This window comes from Lepisma saccharinum, chromosome 2 (assembly GCF_977018435.1).
Source record: "Lepisma saccharinum chromosome 2, izLepSacc3.1, whole genome shotgun sequence".
Lineage (NCBI taxonomy): Eukaryota > Metazoa > Arthropoda > Insecta > Zygentoma > Lepismatidae > Lepisma > Lepisma saccharinum.
In genome coordinates, this window is record NC_139230.1 from 61,258,074 (window position 1) to 61,280,640 (window position 22,567).

Genomic DNA, 22,567 nt, shown 5'->3' on the forward strand with positions numbered 1-22,567 from the left:
CATCATTGTGGAGCAAAATGCCTTTCGAAGCTCAAAGAGGCACAATACCGATTGCAGCAGTCACACGGACAACGCTGCAACAAGCGTTTCAGGCGACAGAGATGTAATGACGAATAAACGTTCTTAGCTTCTCTAGACTATGGTTAAGACATTGATTGATTGAGTTGGTGTTTCAAGTCCACTTTATACTCAGTAAGGCTAATTCTGACTGAACCTACAGTTTGAAGTGGGATCCGAGCCACTATGTGCCTCTACAGGTATCCAACCCGGGACCCCTTGATTACAAAGCGAGGACGCTACGAATGAGCCATCGGGGAGGTCCTGGTTATGATATTAAATGCATCTTTACGGCGAGAGTGAAGACGTTACAAAATGGTATAAAGTTGTCTTTCAGTACTGTATCTGAAACTTTAAGCACATATAAACACGAATCTTCTGATTGGAAGAACAACATATATGAGAAATCAATATGGCTGAGTGTTTTGCTGTTATGTGAAATTTGGTCTTTCTTGGATGAAACCATGGTTCAGAAGTAGATGAAAAGTTATAATTTTATGCTAAAGTTAATAATAGTCCGATTTCATTTAAGATAAAACCAAAAATCATCGATAAGATGACCGAGAGCGTTAAATGGACGACTTTTGTTCTGGCCTCCGAAATTCCCGGGTTAGAATCCCGGCCTAGACAGGGATGTTCTTTGTAAAGGGACCCTTCATCAGATTAATCTAATTAGTTCGTCCTCGTGATTAGCCAAAGCTGAAAGAAATGTGACGTAAAATAACAAGAAATAAAAATACAAAGACAGAAGTCATTGTTTTTATTTTAACACTTTTTGAGTTATTGATCATTTTTCAGTATTCTTGCATTTTATCCTTTTACTCAGGATTTCTAAATGTATTTTGCTCATTCACGGTATTTCTTGCAATTTGTATTTGCGTCTCGAAAAATTATACAACGGAAAATCAATCTTTTATTTCGGTTCAAGTGCAGAAAGAGAAAGCAGGCATTTTCTGGACACCTGGCCATTGATAACGACAGCGGTAGGAAAGAACCGATGAACTAAGATTGGAGATAACTGTAAATAAAAAGTACAGTTGAACTTGATTGTAATTTTTTCTCCTCTAGCTTCATACATCCGGATGTGTCGAATTATTCAAACACTTTACCAACTACATGACTCCCTTAAGGTCATTCTATAAGCCATTTTTGAGACTTCAAGTCATCCATTTCCAAATCCTAGTTACAACGTTGATTGTGTGATCGCTTGATCGCGGTTTTGAGAGGCTGATCCATGTACAGCCTACCAAAAAAATGGTATGAAAAATCATTATTTAGAAACAGGATATCTGAAACTTCTTTATTCATTCTTTTAAAAATAACTTCGTGAATTACTCGGTCAAATATGAAAGTAAAGAATTAAGTTTTGTGTATAACATGAGTAAATTACACTGGTCTCCAAAAATGAACTTTTTTTCTTTCACAAGAACAAAATTAACTGAATTTAGAAGTATTTTTCATGCTGAATGCGAATATGTTTTTAGATTTTTCTATCAGGTAGGGTGTTTTGTGTGACAGACGAATGAAGGTTTATGAAATGAGTACTTAACGTACATCTACATAAGAAAGAAATACGTTATTCTGGCTTACCTAAAACGTTCAAGATATTGATTTCCGGGCATATTTTGCAATTGGAATATCCCTCTTCATGGTCCAACTGTAGTCAGTGATCATACGGCGACTCCATTTGCCTTGATACCTTTTCGTCATTGTAGAAATCTGCTGGTGGAAACGCTCGCCATGCTCATCGCTGACAGCCCCAAGATTTTCTGGGAAGAAATCTTTGATTTGATTTGGTGTTTTAAGTCCACTTTATGCGCAGTAAGGCTAATCGGGACTGGACCTACAGTTTAAAGTGGAATCCGAACCACTTGTGCCTCCACCGGGTATCGAACCCGGGACCCCTTGATTACAAGGCAATGACGCTACCACTGCGCCATGGGGGAGGCCCCCTGGGAAGAAATCTAGGTGGGAGTTAAAGAAGTGAATTTTTGAAGAAATGTTCCATCCTATAGCAGTCACTATGTCACGATAGTGTTTTACTTTATGATTTCAAAGAAAATTGCAACATATTTGAACGACTGCAAGCGGGGCCTCCGAGAAATTTATAGTCTATTAGAACATTTAACAAATTGTATTATAGAGTATAATATTTATTTGTCTGACTGAATCGTTCTTTCTTATTTGCTCAGAACGTTGCTATCACATCAAGAACATTTCAAATGTTACGTGGCTATCGCAAATACGTAAATAATATTGATAAAAGTAAAATCCAATCTTTACCGTTCTGCATAATGTACATTTATTTTCCAAATTATCAATGCATAATAGGCAATAGAGATAAAATTAATTGAAACTTACTCTAAGTTCGTAATAATTATCATCGTTAATATGTAATTGATATTGAATTTCTGTGGAATAAACACTTACGATTCAAGTTATGCATGCAAGATAATTTTGGAAAAGTTACGTACAGGTTGAGGAAATAACTTGTAAAATTGGAATTTCATATTAAATAAACTTTCCAACTTTGGAAACTCAATTCCCGTGTGTAATTTGAATAAATTTTTAATATTCTAGAAATCCGGTAAATATTTGGCTGCACAGGCTTGACTGGTTTGGTTGTAGGTTTCAATTTTTTAAAATCAGTTTTCACTTTTCGTATTAAAAATTTTACATAAAGCAAAGAGAGAAAGCGTACACATACTAATGCAACAAACATACTAGCCTAACCTATTCGAAATACGTCTATGAAAAGGGATTTACGATCACACAGAAAATGAGAATATTAATGCAAGCAACTTACTTTAAATAAGAAGTCCAAAGCAAAAAGAAGGATAACCCAATAAAAAACCTTATGTTCTATCAGGAGAATATTGTTAGAAGAATTTCGTATCCTAAGTTCCTTATAATTACGTATATCCCTTTTTGGTAGACAAGCTAGATATTGTAAAATACAAGACAAGTTGTTTTCAGGATACGGCGTAAGTTTTAGGAATATCAGCGTGTCTTTCATTCATCCTTAACAACAACAATTTAAACTGTACCTGGACATGTATTAAAATCGTACCATGTAAAATTCGCTGACATATAAGTTGATAATTATATTTTTCCCTTGTACTTCTGATATTAAAACAGGTTGAGATAAAATCTCGTTCTCCTACGTTTACACAGAGCATAAATTTAAACAAAGCAATAGGTTACATGAAATCACAATGACTGACTGTGCAAGGATACGAAAATAATCGTTATTCTTTATGTACTAGTAAATTGTCACTTTAGCAACTTGTCTACAGATTTTCGTTCTTCATTTCTAATTACCTTAAATGATGGTGACACAAGTACACATTTTTATATAATTTGCTAACTACATCGCAATAATCATGAAGATCTTCCTGTTTTTGACAGAAATGATCGACAAAGGGAAAATATAACATCCATTACTGAGTACATAATGTATTTGTGAAATAGGTTATAAAAAGTGAACAAAGTCGTAAAACTCTATTGATGTACATTATATTTCTTTCACGAGATGTATGTAATCAAGATCATAATTCTTGTAAACCGGAACATAGCTTGACGAAGTGAATATCCTCTACTGTGGTTAGAAAGTAAATATGATGTTTAAGACGTGACTTTTGAACTTTGAACTACAGAATTTAACACAACCTATGAGCAATAATACGAAAATATAAATAACTATCAACATATTTCGTGTTAAATAAAGGAATATATTTAGTAGTTACAAGTTCGGCATCCGTGTAATTAATATTAAAACACACAAATTCTTAAATGTCGCACTTCGCACTGGCTGAACACACTTTTTTTACTAACATGTTATTAAATGTTGTATTACATAGAAAGGCATAAATTTACTTGCAACTGATCAGGACATAACTATGCTTAATTTGAGATAATAATTATTATTCTTACTCTGAAATAAATACATTTACAGGAACTCTTTCTCGAACAACTCGCTCATTCAAATGCATGTATTTCCCCAAAACACACGACTAATCTTTTGACGTCATCAGTCCTTTTAACCTCACAGGTTGCGGCCCGTATACGGAGTATGCACGAAGTATACGCATCTCGGAGGCCCCGCTGCAAGGCTGCTTTTTCCAGTGGATTTAACAGTTCCTCAAAACGTTCGTCAGCCATTAGTGATCTTATTTGTGGCCCTATAGAAAGAAATTCCTTCTTTCAGTTTCGCATCACTGACGTTGGGAAATTTAGATTTCAAGTACATAAAAACAGCAGAGTTTTTATCCATTGCTTTCACAAAATTTTTCATGATTCCCGGTTTGATAATGCAACGGAAGTAAATAGAATATTGTAGGATTCACTAAGGTGTTTGACATATTTTTAACTCTCAGCACCACCGCTAGGCGACGTGTTGTCGGCTTGGTCAGCGGCGTGTTCACCACTCTCCACTTCCCCTTCCTTCTCAACTACTGAACATGTCAGAACATGTTTAAACCTAAAGAAACTTAACTTCCGGATTTCAGCATAACACAACACCTATACAGGGCCGGCGCTAGTCATTTTGCCGCCCTGGGCGGTGGCAGAAGATGCCGCTCCCTACCCTCCCCCCTCCCCGGTCATTACGCAGCAACGGGAAATTGAAAATAAATATGTTCATAAGTAAAACATCAAACTATAAAATAAATAATGAGACTTGTTACGCTATTTCAATACTATTAAGTACAAAAAGAACAAAATAAAGATATCTCACTAGACCGCAGTTAAACTTTAAAAAAATCGACATTAATTTTATATTATTATTAATATATTTCATGAAAACTGTCTCGCGCTCTCTCTCTCTCTCTCTCTCTTAAACGTATCTTAAATGTAACAAGTATTAGGAAAGAAATTAAAGCTTGACTTCATATGTTTACCGTTGTAGGTCTGTGATATATGATTGGATTTTTAAAAGAATTACATGTAATATTCCCAGATCCCTGTGTGGATGATCTGAGGTCTGAATTCTTTCCTGCGTTGTCCCCGCATAAAGCGACTCTGGGGTTCACTCAGCTCAAATTTATGGGTACCTCGGGGCAATTCTCCGAGGTAAAGGCAGCCGGAGAGTGGTGCTGATCGCATCACCTCCAAAATGGCCGAAATCGAGAATGTGTATGGCCACCCCCCCCCCCCATCCTCTAAATGTGCCTTGATGACATGGCATATCTTTATGCTTACTAATATCATAAAAGAAATTGAAAATTCAGTATAATGTTTAAGCTGCTCAAATCTTTCTCTTAGAGCTAAAATAATCGTCTACGACCTGGTAATAAAAATCAACTTTGTACGTACAGTCATGTTCAAAAAATCTGTCGCATGGATTTTACACTAACCGTAAATGATCTAACAGTAATTCAAGCCTATGAAAAGGGATTTACGATCACACAGAAAATGAGAATATTAATGCAAGCAACTTACTTTAAATAAGAAGTCCAAAGCAAAAAGAAGGATAACCCAATAAAAAACCTTATGTTCTATCAGGAGAATATTGTTAGAAGAATTTCGTATCCTAAGTTCCTTATAATTACGTATATCCCTTTTTGGTAGACAAGCTAGATATTGTAAAATACAAGACAAGTTGTTTTCAGGATACGGCGTAAGTTTTAGGAATATCAGCGTGTCTTTCATTCATCCTTAACAACAACAATTTAAACTGTACCTGGACATGTATTAAAATCGTACCATGTAAAATTCGCTGACATATAAGTTGATAATTATATTTTTCCCTTGTACTTCTGATATTAAAACAGGTTGAGATAAAATCTCGTTCTCCTACGTTTACACAGAGCATAAATTTAAACAAAGCAATAGGTTACATGAAATCACAATGACTGACTGTGCAAGGATACGAAAATAATCGTTATTCTTTATGTACTAGTAAATTGTCACTTTAGCAACTTGTCTACAGATTTTCGTTCTTCATTTCTAATTACCTTAAATGATGGTGACACAAGTACACATTTTTATATAATTTGCTAACTACATCGCAATAATCATGAAGATCTTCCTGTTTTTGACAGAAATGATCGACAAAGGGAAAATATAACATCCATTACTGAGTACATAATGTATTTGTGAAATAGGTTATAAAAAGTGAACAAAGTCGTAAAACTCTATTGATGTACATTATATTTCTTTCACGAGATGTATGTAATCAAGATCATAATTCTTGTAAACCGGAACATAGCTTGACGAAGTGAATATCCTCTACTGTGGTTAGAAAGTAAATATGATGTTTAAGACGTGACTTTTGAACTTTGAACTACAGAATTTAACACAACCTATGAGCAATAATACGAAAATATAAATAACTATCAACATATTTCGTGTTAAATAAAGGAATATATTTAGTAGTTACAAGTTCGGCATCCGTGTAATTAATATTAAAACACACAAATTCTTAAATGTCGCACTTCGCACTGGCTGAACACACTTTTTTTACTAACATGTTATTAAATGTTGTATTACATAGAAAGGCATAAATTTACTTGCAACTGATCAGGACATAACTATGCTTAATTTGAGATAATAATTATTATTCTTACTCTGAAATAAATACATTTACAGGAACTCTTTCTCGAACAACTCGCTCATTCAAATGCATGTATTTCCCCAAAACACACGACTAATCTTTTGACGTCATCAGTCCTTTTAACCTCACAGGTTGCGGCCCGTATACGGAGTATGCACGAAGTATACGCATCTCGGAGGCCCCGCTGCAAGGCTGCTTTTTCCAGTGGATTTAACAGTTCCTCAAAACGTTCGTCAGCCATTAGTGATCTTATTTGTGGCCCTATAGAAAGAAATTCCTTCTTTCAGTTTCGCATCACTGACGTTGGGAAATTTAGATTTCAAGTACATAAAAACAGCAGAGTTTTTATCCATTGCTTTCACAAAATTTTTCATGATTCCCGGTTTGATAATGCAACGGAAGTAAATAGAATATTGTAGGATTCACTAAGGTGTTTGACATATTTTTAACTCTCAGCACCACCGCTAGGCGACGTGTTGTCGGCTTGGTCAGCGGCGTGTTCACCACTCTCCACTTCCCCTTCCTTCTCAACTACTGAACATGTCAGAACATGTTTAAACCTAAAGAAACTTAACTTCCGGATTTCAGCATAACACAACACCTATACAGGGCCGGCGCTAGTCATTTTGCCGCCCTGGGCGGTGGCAGAAGATGCCGCTCCCTACCCTCCCCCCTCCCCGGTCATTACGCAGCAACGGGAAATTGAAAATAAATATGTTCATAAGTAAAACATCAAACTATAAAATAAATAATGAGACTTGTTACGCTATTTCAATACTATTAAGTACAAAAAGAACAAAATAAAGATATCTCACTAGACCGCAGTTAAACTTTAAAAAAATCGACATTAATTTTATATTATTATTAATATATTTCATGAAAACTGTCTCGCGCTCTCTCTCTCTCTCTCTCTTAAACGTATCTTAAATGTAACAAGTATTAGGAAAGAAATTAAAGCTTGACTTCATATGTTTACCGTTGTAGGTCTGTGATATATGATTGGATTTTTAAAAGAATTACATGTAATATTCCCAGATCCCTGTGTGGATGATCTGAGGTCTGAATTCTTTCCTGCGTTGTCCCCGCATAAAGCGACTCTGGGGTTCACTCAGCTCAAATTTATGGGTACCTCGGGGCAATTCTCCGAGGTAAAGGCAGCCGGAGAGTGGTGCTGATCGCATCACCTCCAAAATGGCCGAAATCGAGAATGTGTATGGCCACCCCCCCCCCCCCCATCCTCTAAATGTGCCTTGATGACATGGCATATCTTTATGCTTACTAATATCATAAAAGAAATTGAAAATTCAGTATAATGTTTAAGCTGCTCAAATCTTTCTCTTAGAGCTAAAATAATCGTCTACGACCTGGTAATAAAAATCAACTTTGTACGTACAGTCATGTTCAAAAAATCTGTCGCATGGATTTTACACTAACCGTAAATGATCTAACAGTAATTCAAGCCTATGAAAAGGGATTTACGATCACACAGAAAATGAGAATATTAATGCAAGCAACTTACTTTAAATAAGAAGTCCAAAGCAAAAAGAAGGATAACCCAATAAAAAACCTTATGTTCTATCAGGAGAATATTGTTAGAAGAATTTCGTATCCTAAGTTCCTTATAATTACGTATATCCCTTTTTGGTAGACAAGCTAGATATTGTAAAATACAAGACAAGTTGTTTTCAGGATACGGCGTAAGTTTTAGGAATATCAGCGTGTCTTTCATTCATCCTTAACAACAACAATTTAAACTGTACCTGGACATGTATTAAAATCGTACCATGTAAAATTCGCTGACATATAAGTTGATAATTATATTTTTCCCTTGTACTTCTGATATTAAAACAGGTTGAGATAAAATCTCGTTCTCCTACGTTTACACAGAGCATAAATTTAAACAAAGCAATAGGTTACATGAAATCACAATGACTGACTGTGCAAGGATACGAAAATAATCGTTATTCTTTATGTACTAGTAAATTGTCACTTTAGCAACTTGTCTACAGATTTTCGTTCTTCATTTCTAATTACCTTAAATGATGGTGACACAAGTACACATTTTTATATAATTTGCTAACTACATCGCAATAATCATGAAGATCTTCCTGTTTTTGACAGAAATGATCGACAAAGGGAAAATATAACATCCATTACTGAGTACATAATGTATTTGTGAAATAGGTTATAAAAAGTGAACAAAGTCGTAAAACTCTATTGATGTACATTATATTTCTTTCACGAGATGTATGTAATCAAGATCATAATTCTTGTAAACCGGAACATAGCTTGACGAAGTGAATATCCTCTACTGTGGTTAGAAAGTAAATATGATGTTTAAGACGTGACTTTTGAACTTTGAACTACAGAATTTAACACAACCTATGAGCAATAATACGAAAATATAAATAACTATCAACATATTTCGTGTTAAATAAAGGAATATATTTAGTAGTTACAAGTTCGGCATCCGTGTAATTAATATTAAAACACACAAATTCTTAAATGTCGCACTTCGCACTGGCTGAACACACTTTTTTTACTAACATGTTATTAAATGTTGTATTACATAGAAAGGCATAAATTTACTTGCAACTGATCAGGACATAACTATGCTTAATTTGAGATAATAATTATTATTCTTACTCTGAAATAAATACATTTACAGGAACTCTTTCTCGAACAACTCGCTCATTCAAATGCATGTATTTCCCCAAAACACACGACTAATCTTTTGACGTCATCAGTCCTTTTAACCTCACAGGTTGCGGCCCGTATACGGAGTATGCACGAAGTATACGCATCTCGGAGGCCCCGCTGCAAGGCTGCTTTTTCCAGTGGATTTAACAGTTCCTCAAAACGTTCGTCAGCCATTAGTGATCTTATTTGTGGCCCTATAGAAAGAAATTCCTTCTTTCAGTTTCGCATCACTGACGTTGGGAAATTTAGATTTCAAGTACATAAAAACAGCAGAGTTTTTATCCATTGCTTTCACAAAATTTTTCATGATTCCCGGTTTGATAATGCAACGGAAGTAAATAGAATATTGTAGGATTCACTAAGGTGTTTGACATATTTTTAACTCTCAGCACCACCGCTAGGCGACGTGTTGTCGGCTTGGTCAGCGGCGTGTTCACCACTCTCCACTTCCCCTTCCTTCTCAACTACTGAACATGTCAGAACATGTTTAAACCTAAAGAAACTTAACTTCCGGATTTCAGCATAACACAACACCTATACAGGGCCGGCGCTAGTCATTTTGCCGCCCTGGGCGGTGGCAGAAGATGCCGCTCCCTACCCTCCCCCCTCCCCGGTCATTACGCAGCAACGGGAAATTGAAAATAAATATGTTCATAAGTAAAACATCAAACTATAAAATAAATAATGAGACTTGTTACGCTATTTCAATACTATTAAGTACAAAAAGAACAAAATAAAGATATCTCACTAGACCGCAGTTAAACTTTAAAAAAATCGACATTAATTTTATATTATTATTAATATATTTCATGAAAACTGTCTCGCGCTCTCTCTCTCTCTCTCTCTTAAACGTATCTTAAATGTAACAAGTATTAGGAAAGAAATTAAAGCTTGACTTCATATGTTTACCGTTGTAGGTCTGTGATATATGATTGGATTTTTAAAAGAATTACATGTAATATTCCCAGATCCCTGTGTGGATGATCTGAGGTCTGAATTCTTTCCTGCGTTGTCCCCGCATAAAGCGACTCTGGGGTTCACTCAGCTCAAATTTATGGGTACCTCGGGGCAATTCTCCGAGGTAAAGGCAGCCGGAGAGTGGTGCTGATCGCATCACCTCCAAAATGGCCGAAATCGAGAATGTGTATGGCCACCCCCCCCCCCCCATCCTCTAAATGTGCCTTGATGACATGGCATATCTTTATGCTTACTAATATCATAAAAGAAATTGAAAATTCAGTATAATGTTTAAGCTGCTCAAATCTTTCTCTTAGAGCTAAAATAATCGTCTACGACCTGGTAATAAAAATCAACTTTGTACGTACAGTCATGTTCAAAAAATCTGTCGCATGGATTTTACACTAACCGTAAATGATCTAACAGTAATTCAAGCCTATGAAAAGGGATTTACGATCACACAGAAAATGAGAATATTAATGCAAGCAACTTACTTTAAATAAGAAGTCCAAAGCAAAAAGAAGGATAACCCAATAAAAAACCTTATGTTCTATCAGGAGAATATTGTTAGAAGAATTTCGTATCCTAAGTTCCTTATAATTACGTATATCCCTTTTTGGTAGACAAGCTAGATATTGTAAAATACAAGACAAGTTGTTTTCAGGATACGGCGTAAGTTTTAGGAATATCAGCGTGTCTTTCATTCATCCTTAACAACAACAATTTAAACTGTACCTGGACATGTATTAAAATCGTACCATGTAAAATTCGCTGACATATAAGTTGATAATTATATTTTTCCCTTGTACTTCTGATATTAAAACAGGTTGAGATAAAATCTCGTTCTCCTACGTTTACACAGAGCATAAATTTAAACAAAGCAATAGGTTACATGAAATCACAATGACTGACTGTGCAAGGATACGAAAATAATCGTTATTCTTTATGTACTAGTAAATTGTCACTTTAGCAACTTGTCTACAGATTTTCGTTCTTCATTTCTAATTACCTTAAATGATGGTGACACAAGTACACATTTTTATATAATTTGCTAACTACATCGCAATAATCATGAAGATCTTCCTGTTTTTGACAGAAATGATCGACAAAGGGAAAATATAACATCCATTACTGAGTACATAATGTATTTGTGAAATAGGTTATAAAAAGTGAACAAAGTCGTAAAACTCTATTGATGTACATTATATTTCTTTCACGAGATGTATGTAATCAAGATCATAATTCTTGTAAACCGGAACATAGCTTGACGAAGTGAATATCCTCTACTGTGGTTAGAAAGTAAATATGATGTTTAAGACGTGACTTTTGAACTTTGAACTACAGAATTTAACACAACCTATGAGCAATAATACGAAAATATAAATAACTATCAACATATTTCGTGTTAAATAAAGGAATATATTTAGTAGTTACAAGTTCGGCATCCGTGTAATTAATATTAAAACACACAAATTCTTAAATGTCGCACTTCGCACTGGCTGAACACACTTTTTTTACTAACATGTTATTAAATGTTGTATTACATAGAAAGGCATAAATTTACTTGCAACTGATCAGGACATAACTATGCTTAATTTGAGATAATAATTATTATTCTTACTCTGAAATAAATACATTTACAGGAACTCTTTCTCGAACAACTCGCTCATTCAAATGCATGTATTTCCCCAAAACACACGACTAATCTTTTGACGTCATCAGTCCTTTTAACCTCACAGGTTGCGGCCCGTATACGGAGTATGCACGAAGTATACGCATCTCGGAGGCCCCGCTGCAAGGCTGCTTTTTCCAGTGGATTTAACAGTTCCTCAAAACGTTCGTCAGCCATTAGTGATCTTATTTGTGGCCCTATAGAAAGAAATTCCTTCTTTCAGTTTCGCATCACTGACGTTGGGAAATTTAGATTTCAAGTACATAAAAACAGCAGAGTTTTTATCCATTGCTTTCACAAAATTTTTCATGATTCCCGGTTTGATAATGCAACGGAAGTAAATAGAATATTGTAGGATTCACTAAGGTGTTTGACATATTTTTAACTCTCAGCACCACCGCTAGGCGACGTGTTGTCGGCTTGGTCAGCGGCGTGTTCACCACTCTCCACTTCCCCTTCCTTCTCAACTACTGAACATGTCAGAACATGTTTAAACCTAAAGAAACTTAACTTCCGGATTTCAGCATAACACAACACCTATACAGGGCCGGCGCTAGTCATTTTGCCGCCCTGGGCGGTGGCAGAAGATGCCGCTCCCTACCCTCCCCCCTCCCCGGTCATTACGCAGCAACGGGAAATTGAAAATAAATATGTTCATAAGTAAAACATCAAACTATAAAATAAATAATGAGACTTGTTACGCTATTTCAATACTATTAAGTACAAAAAGAACAAAATAAAGATATCTCACTAGACCGCAGTTAAACTTTAAAAAAATCGACATTAATTTTATATTATTATTAATATATTTCATGAAAACTGTCTCGCGCTCTCTCTCTCTCTCTCTCTTAAACGTATCTTAAATGTAACAAGTATTAGGAAAGAAATTAAAGCTTGACTTCATATGTTTACCGTTGTAGGTCTGTGATATATGATTGGATTTTTAAAAGAATTACATGTAATATTCCCAGATCCCTGTGTGGATGATCTGAGGTCTGAATTCTTTCCTGCGTTGTCCCCGCATAAAGCGACTCTGGGGTTCACTCAGCTCAAATTTATGGGTACCTCGGGGCAATTCTCCGAGGTAAAGGCAGCCGGAGAGTGGTGCTGATCGCATCACCTCCAAAATGGCCGAAATCGAGAATGTGTATGGCCACCCCCCCCCCCCCATCCTCTAAATGTGCCTTGATGACATGGCATATCTTTATGCTTACTAATATCATAAAAGAAATTGAAAATTCAGTATAATGTTTAAGCTGCTCAAATCTTTCTCTTAGAGCTAAAATAATCGTCTACGACCTGGTAATAAAAATCAACTTTGTACGTACAGTCATGTTCAAAAAATCTGTCGCATGGATTTTTTCTAAGTCCAACGTCTTACGAAATTATGTTTGTAGCTCAGAAACAAGGAAGTGTTGTGAAATATATACGATCCTCCAATGAGAGTGAAGTTCGATTCTGAGGAGCAGGAGGCGTGACTCACGGTCTTGTCCACAGGAAGTTCAACCAATGCAGCATTTCCAAATATGAGATAATGTCCCCATTGGTTAAATATTGTTTCAATAATGCGAATCGGCAGAAAGATTGCGCAAAAGTTTACTTTGTCGTTTTAATTGCCTTTAATAGTTTCAAATTAGTATTAAATTGTCACAATTTTAGTTCACGAGCTTAATATAATGTATTCATGTATGTGTTTGACAATCATATATCACTCATTAGAACAATTTTCACATTGTTTTCACTACGTGAGATGACATTTCATTAACATTTACGATAAAATAGTGGTTTGGGTGTAATAACAGTTTCCATTAATTAATTTAGAGATGCATTTTTATTTGTTGAGTTAATGATTAGGTTAATTCGTTATTTCTCGTGAAAAGAGGGAACCACAGCTGAAAGAAAATACACAACTTCTATTATTGAGGTCAAGAGTTCGTTTTAACATCACCTTTTGCACACATAGTCTAATCACGACTCGGGATACATTTAAATTGGAATCTGAAACATTATGCTACCTGACTGGAACTCGGAAAAGGACACACTGATTACAAGACATTGATACATTACCACTTGGTCTGGCGAACGCCAATAATAATGAGGGGTTGAGAAGGAGTGGGAGAGGGGTGACGGAAAGTAGAACATAAATAGTATTTTGGGGGGGTATTTAATGTTATATTTATACACATACAAACCTAAGAAAATATTTATTTTGATACATGTGTGTGGGGGGTGGGGAAGGGGGAAAAGAGAGGGACAGAAAGATATTGGGAGAGATGGGACGAAGAGGTGATTGTGGAAAATGTTTTATTTGACGTTCAGTAATAAAAACAATCAAATCAATGATGATTATCTTATAAATACCATATGTAATGTAAATTTGTTTTAAAAATGGGGACGGGGAGCTGTTTGTTTTACGTTCAGTGCAGGATAACAAGTGGAGACACATAGTGGTTCGCATCTCACTTTAAACTGTAGGTCCAGGCCCCATTAGGCTATCTGTGTATAACGTGGATTTAGAATTTAGTAGAAAATAACGTCGATCTAGTATTTTGGATTTTAGATGCGTTGAGACCACTAAAATGTCCAATTCTTGTAATAAGAAACCTGTCCTCATATTACCATTTTGAAAGAGAGAGAGTTAATTGTATAATCTTTCGTTGTTAGTTTCAAAGAAGACTAATTCAAATAGTAACAATGGGAACGAATAAAGCTTACGAAAAGTTTTTGCCACCGTGGGGATTTGAACCTACGACCATTAGAGTGACAACCAAGTGCGATAACCACTACCCCACGAGTTCGTTCCTTCTTACGGCATGATTATGAGTTAAGACCAATTCGTTCAATATGCACTAGAAATATAATCCCCACCCGCCTCTTGATAAACAACACACCCAAACGCTCCTTTGTAGAAATGAAATAAAGGTGGTATGAATGTCATAAAACATTTAAGCAAAATCTACTATAGTTACGACGCAATCGTTTTACATGGAGAGGCTACAGCTTCGAGAATTGAGGTTGTGGTTTGACTGTAATTGTAGGATACCCTATAGGTATCGACAAGCCAAGGCTCTAGTGTGCACTAGATTGGTTCATTTGTAGTGACGTGCTCAGAAATTTGTAAAGAGGTATGTGCATATAAAAATGTGTTAATGCTTGTTTTTTAAACAGTGAACTCATAATTTAATATCTCTCTGTCCATCTCATTATCTCACTTAGGAACTAATTAGTATTGCAGGAGTCATACTGAAAAGAAATCTCACGTGACAATGACGAGAAATTAGATTTACGGAAGGAATAGTTTTCATATTTTAAAACCTCGAATGGCCATGGGCTATCTCCCGACTGTCAGTCTCCCTTCCACAATCCTACCTAGAGTTATCTTCAACTGGCAACGAGGTGACGTTGGTCAGCACGTCGAACCCTCAGCCGTTATAGAAGATATCTGAAACCAGGTTACACCAGTCGCTCGTAGCTCCCCAATTTCCTCACGATGGTGGGTTGCCACCGGTCCTATACAGATAACAGGCCGAGAACCCAGGACGACTCGAATCTACGCCGTCCCGCTGCAGTGGGAGTCCAAAGCACAGTGTCTTAAACCGCACCATTACGGAGGAGGGGAGTTTTCATATTTTGTTTCTTATAAATGTCGACAATACATTAAATATATTACGCACCAAAAATTAGTGTCAAAAAATAGCCGGTTCTATAAGAGATTCGAACCTTCGAACTTCACTCAACTAGGCCGCTATTTTTAACAATTTCCCATTTTATCACTCAATAACCTTCGTCGAACGTTTGTCTTAAGAGTCGTTAGCAATCTTGTAAACCGTATTAACCTATCTGCTGTCTATCACAAATGTATTTTACAAAATGGAGTAGATTTTGATGTCTGCAATTTAGACCTTGACTTTCGTGGTAAGTAATTCTCTACCGTCTACTATAATAAATAAATCGAAGTCTACATATCTCATATTTTGTAAATACGAAATGTCATTGTTAAATGTTACAAACTATTTCTTATTCCACCGTTAGTTCCACATTTAGCCACAGCATTCTGGAAACCAGCGTGAAACGTGTTTCCAACACTTCCAAGGTCAGGTGAACCCTTCTCAGTTGTATTGAATGCCTGTGAACGTGTTACTTCATACGTCATGGTACTGGTGGTGGATTTCTTCCCCTTCCCCTTTTACCTTGAACGGTAGTAATCCCCGACTGGGCACGACGAATCAATCACAGAAAAGCAGAGCTCCTAGGTTTTGGAAAGTAAAATAAAAAAAAGTATGTAACATTAATTCATAATGGTTGACTTCTTTGGGTATTATTTCATGACTCTTTTCTACTAACTCCAATGAAACTTTTGTCTACTGTTTTCAGTAGATCAACAGGTGTTTTGAAACATATACTGTGTTCAGATTTTCAAAAAGATATAAATACAAAAAGATAATAAGGGGGTATGAAATTAATATTTACAGTATAAATATTAAACCTAACATATTATACACTGTACTGAATAAATTAATTTCACTTGCAGTTTCTCTACTGTACTGGTTTCAGTAGATCAATAGGTGTTTTGAAACATCTATGTTAAGATTTTTTAAATTTGAATTACAATTTGTGTGCCTGAAAACGTAGGGTATTTTACACCAGCCCCTTATCATGACAAAAATAAAAGCGTGTCTGAAAACTAAAATATCCTTACCTGAGTTAAACGCTGAGCCTGTAAAGCGACAGACAGTCAGCACAAACAAGGACAACACACACACAGTCCTACAAAGATTATACTAACAGTAGGTCCAGTCACCAGAGCCTCATTAGTCTGCAAAATGCAGTTCAGGGTGTACTACATGGAAGTGAGGTTGGTTTAAATTTTAAATAGATATAAAACCAAATTGTTAGTGAGGAGGAATAAAAAGTTATATTTACAGCTTACATGCTGAGCTAAACGCACTACAAGGGTGTAAGGGATGACCTTCCACGAAGTATGTACACCCTATTATTGCTTCCATGTAGTACACCCGGGACTTCATTTTGCAGACGAACGAGGTTCTGGCGACTGGCCCCATGGCCAGTATAATTTTCTGTGTTGTCCTGTGTTTGGTCCTTGTGGGTGCTGAGTGCCTCTTTACAGCCTCAGCTTTTAACCGAATTCAGAATATTTTAATATTTTAATTACAACACGACGTTACAGTTATGTTATTTTAGTTCTGGTAAGGGGCTGGACCCCCGTATAATGTGACAGGTGCAAAATAGCCTAAGTGCTGACGCACCCAAAATTTTAAATTCAAATTCAAATTCAAACACACTACATGCAATATTACATGTAGTACTGAAGAGAATATTTCACTTGTAGTTCCTCAACTGTAATTACACATTAGGCCCACTGAAAGTGTTCAGTAGGAAATCATTGATTTTGAGTGGATTTCCGAGAGACACAGTAGAGTACTACAATTGATAACAGTAGATTCTGTCTGCTGTAAACAGTAGAAATTACGTAGGTTTATAACGACGATGAGAATGAAACAGAGGTAAAAACAATGATAATGAAATGCAGAAGCGACCTGGAGCAAACAGGAACGTAGAATGTCTGGCAGCCAGACGCAAGAGTTGATCAAGCGATTGTAGCATCAAATTTAGCGTAGAGCTCATAATTGATATTTCTACATGAACTCAACATACAAGTTACATACAATGAGAGAATTGAATTGAGTTTACATCTCACGTGATATGAGTCGAAACTATTGTTGCACATTGAACTGTGAAGTGAATCAATATTCAATTCGATTAACTAGTGAATGGTGATGTGCTGAGATTTTGTAACGAGATGAGCCAAATGGCTGACAGTATAATAACTTATGAACACATTGATTTAATATATTTGAACAATCTTAAAACGTGCGATTTTGCATGAAATTTTATTACTTGAATCTACATCACTTCATTGCAAAGGCTACAAGGCATTTTATGGGTTGTAAAATTCTGTGTTCGATTCACCGTTCGGTTAACTCTGTGATTGTTATTTCTTATTAAACCGAAAAATTATTTATTGCATTTTACTTATTACGAAAATTCGTATATTATTTGCTTTGCGAAATGTAGAGAATATATTGTTTTTCATGCTTTTTACAAGAATACAACTATGCATGGTGAACAAAAAATAATGTAAAATAAATACTATTCACAAAAGGATGTCAATAGTATTTTTTTTTTTTGTTTCTTGATAATTTTCCCTAAAATAAAAATGTATAACTTTCGCTGTACATGACATTTCGTCGAATATGACATATGGATAATTTTTATGCAAATCCTAGTAAAATGATGAGAAATTCAAAAACATATTCTGAACAATTATTTTCAAAAATAACATTGAAAAATCATTAGAAAGGAGTGTTATTTTTTTAAAAAAAATATATAACATTTTTATTTATTTAAATTTTTAATTAAATACAATACTTAGTTGCTATATATAATAATAATAGGGGTAATCGAACAAAAGTCAAACCTATAATCTTCGGCGTGTAATACTGATAGCCTATCACCGAACCACTTTACCATGATAAAAAAAATGAAGTTTTTTTCTCGGAAATTACTGGCTAGTGCACGCTGGAACCTTGCCATACGAATATCTACCCTACCACTACAAGAAACCACGTCACAACCTCAATTTTCGAAGCTGTCAATTTTCATACCACCTTTATTTAATTTGCTTGTTGTTTATCAAGAGGCGGGTGGGGATTATATTTCTAATGCATATTGAACGAATTGGTCTTAACTCATAATCATGCCGTAAGAAGAAACGAACTCGTGGGGTTGTGGTTATCGCACTGGGTTATCACTCTAATGGTCGTAGGTTCAAATCTCCACGGTGGCAAAAACTTTTCGTAAGCTTTATTCGTTCCCATTGTTACTATTTGAATTAGTCTTCTTTGAAACTAACAACGAAAGATTATACAATTAACTCTCTCTCTTTCAAATTGGTAATATGAGGACAGGTTTCTTATTACAAGAATTGGACATTTTAGTGGTCTCAACGCATCTAAAATCCAAAATACTAGATCGACGTTATTTTCTACTGAATTCTAAATCCACGTTATACACAGATAGACTAATGGGGCCTGGGCCTACAGTTTAAAGTGAGATACGAACCACTATGTGTCTCCACTTGTTATCCTGCACTGAACGTAAAACAAACAGCTCCCCGTCCCCATTTTTAAAACAAATTTACATTACATATGGTATTTATAAGATAATCATCATTGATTTGATTGTCTTTATTACTGAACGTCAAATAAAACATTTACCACAATCACCTCTTCGTCCCATCTCTCACAATATCTTTCTGTCCCTCTCTTTTCCCCCTTCCCCACCCCCCACACACATGTATCAAAATAAATATTTTCTTAGGTTTGTATGTGTATAAATATAACATTAAATACCCCCCAAAAATACTATTTATTTTCTACTTTCAAATGAAGAAATACGTGTTTTTTGTTTCGGCATTGATATATAATTGAATATTGGAACAGGAGTGCCCACGGACGGGTTTGGGGACACAGTTTGCATCCATCTAACTTTGGGGAGGGATTTTTTTTTCTTGTGATGAAAACGTGACTGAACAAAAATTTCAGCATTGGACAGAAATTGAACTTTGGTAACATGTAATAATCATTTCCTATACTGCTAAGGGACAGGTAATAGGAATTATTTTGGGTAAGGGAGTTCTTATGTATTAAGTTTTAAATTTTCAAGTAAATTCTTGTGGGGAAATTAAGCATTAAATTTTTTTTGGGAGGATAGGGGAGAGATTATCACGGGACTTCTATTACAAAGGATTGAGGATTAAGTTGGAGGGGTTTTCTTGATGAGGATATTAATGTTAAGTCATAGATTTGCACAGAACGTCAATATTTCTTGCTTTGGTATAAAATTCGTGTGATGATCACTATTTAGGCTGCAATTTTTCTCTATCATTTGGAAGTCCTATGATATCAAGTGGATTTTACTCTTTATTGTTAGCTAAGAGGGAAGGGTGTGGGGGAGGGGTTCATATCCATCCGCCTTTGTTCTTTCTTTCCTAAAACAAACATTGTGTAAATCATTATGTATGAAAAAGTTATTAGAAGTTTTTGATTGTCTTGCCATTTACTTGATCTTGTAGCATTTTTCCACCCCATTTGTTAGTGATGCACCGTTTTCATTTTTGGCACCCAATGAGCAAATGGAGGAAAAGTTGGGAAGTAGTAAATATCATTGCATCCTGTGAAAGTATTAATACCAAATTAAATAAAATTAATATTCTAGTAAGTTTGCAAAGAAATAGATATAAAAAAATTTCTGGTCGCTTCGCTTGGAAAGGTGCTGCAAATTAAAATCCGTCCCTAGTAATAACGTTTTGTTTTAATGAAATATATGTGCGTATGTATGTGTTTGTGTAGTAGTTGTGCTGTCTAGTATGTTGGTTTTGTCTTGCGTAGTAGTTGTGCTGTCTAATTTGTTTGTGTTTGTCTTGTGTAGTAGTTGTGGTGTGTTTGTGTTTATATTTTGTTATAGTTGTGATGTGTTTGTGTGTGTCTTGTGTAGTAGTTGTGCTGTCTAATGTGTTTGTGTTCGTCTTGTGTAGTAATTGTGCTGTCTAATGTGTTTGTGTTTGTCTTGTGTAGTAGTTCCTCCATTCATATTGGGGGCTAGGCGTAGAGCTGACAACTCTGCACTGTAAAAAGACATGTCAAGAAACAACAATATAAGGCCATGGATGTTCCCAAGGTAAAATATTCCGGAGGTAAAATAGTCCCCCGTTCGGATCTCCGGGTGGGGACTACTTTGGGAGGTCTCTGGACTAAGGATAAGATATACATTAGGAATAAAGATATTAAATTAGGCACCTGGAATGTTCTGAGCCTTTACCGGCCTGGGGCATTTCAGTGTACAGTTAATGAAATAGTCAAGTATAAATTAGATGTAGTAGCTGTCCAGGAAGTTAGGTGGCCAGGAGAAGGGAATTGTAAAACTAAAAATTATACTTTTTTTTATGGTGGTACTGAAAATCATAATTTTGGAACAGGCTTTTTCATAAATAATAGAATTATCTCGGCTCTTAAAACAGTAGAATTTATTGATGATAGGATATCATATGCAGTTTTACAGGGTAGGTGGTGTAAAATTATTTTAATAAACATACATGCACCAACGGAAGATAAAGATGATAATACTAAAGATGATTTTTATACAGAGTTAGAACAGGTCTTTGATAAATTTTCTCAGTATGATATGAAAATTCTGTTAGGTGACTGTAATGCACAGATTGGCAAAGAAGAGACATTTAAACCCACGATTGTAAAGAAAGTCTTCATGAATTAAGTAATGATAATGGCATAAGATTGATTACTTTTACAACCTCAAAGAATTTAATTGTGAAAAGTACCACTTTTAAACATAAAGATATCCATAAATATACCTGATCTTCTCCAGATGGTAAAACTCATAATCTGATAGATCATATTCTCATTGATAAGAGAAGGCATATTAGTATAATTGACGTTCGTACACATAGAGGTGCTGACTGTGCCAGTGACCATTATTTAGTAATTGCTAAATTAAGAGAAAGACTCGCAGTGATAAATCATAAGCAACAAAATCTAAAAGTTATAAAATTTGATACAGGAAAGTTTACTGATGAAAGAATTAAGAAAGATTACCAAATTAAACTGTCAAATAGATTTGATGTTTTGCAGGATTTAAATGATGATGAAAATATAAATGAAACAGACGTAAATAAGAATTGGGAGCACATACGTAATGCAATAGAATCAGCAGCTAAAGAAAGTATAGGTTACCATAAACCGAGAAAAAGTAAGCCATGGTTTGATAATGAATGTCATAATCTAATAGAAATAAGAAATCAGGCTAGACTTAGGTGGTTAAATAACTCTGATGATACAAATCTAAACAATTATAATTGAATAAAGCGAGAAGTTAACCTCACATTTAGAAGTAAAAAAAGAGATTACTTGAAAAGCAAAATTAACGAAATTGAAACAAACAGCAAAAATAAAAATATCAGAGATTTATATAAAGGTGTAAATGAGTTTAGAAAGGGGTGGCAACCTAAAGTAAACTTAATAAAAGATAAATACGGTGATTTTCTAGCTGACCCAAGTGATATTCTAAATAGATGGAATAACTACTTTAATGACCTTTTAAATGTCCATGTAGGAGATAAATCAGAAGTGAATGAAGTACACACAGCAGAACCTTTAGTTCCAGAACCTAACTTGACTGAAGTTAAAGATGCTATTAAAAGGCTAAAGAATAACAAAGCACCTGGCATTGATTTAATACCAGCTGAGTTAATTAAATATGGTGGAAATTCATTAATATGTCAAATTCATAAATTAATTTGTTTAATATGGAATAAAGAAGAAATCCCTCAACAGTGGAAAGAATCCATAATTGTTCCTGTGTTTAAAAAAGGTGATAAAATGAACTGCAATAATTACCGTGGAATTTCTCTACTCTCAACAACATATAAAATATTATCTAACATTCTTTTAACAAGACTAACCCCATATGCTAATGAAATTCTAGGGGATTATCAATGTGGATTTAAACGTAACAGATCAACTACAGATCAA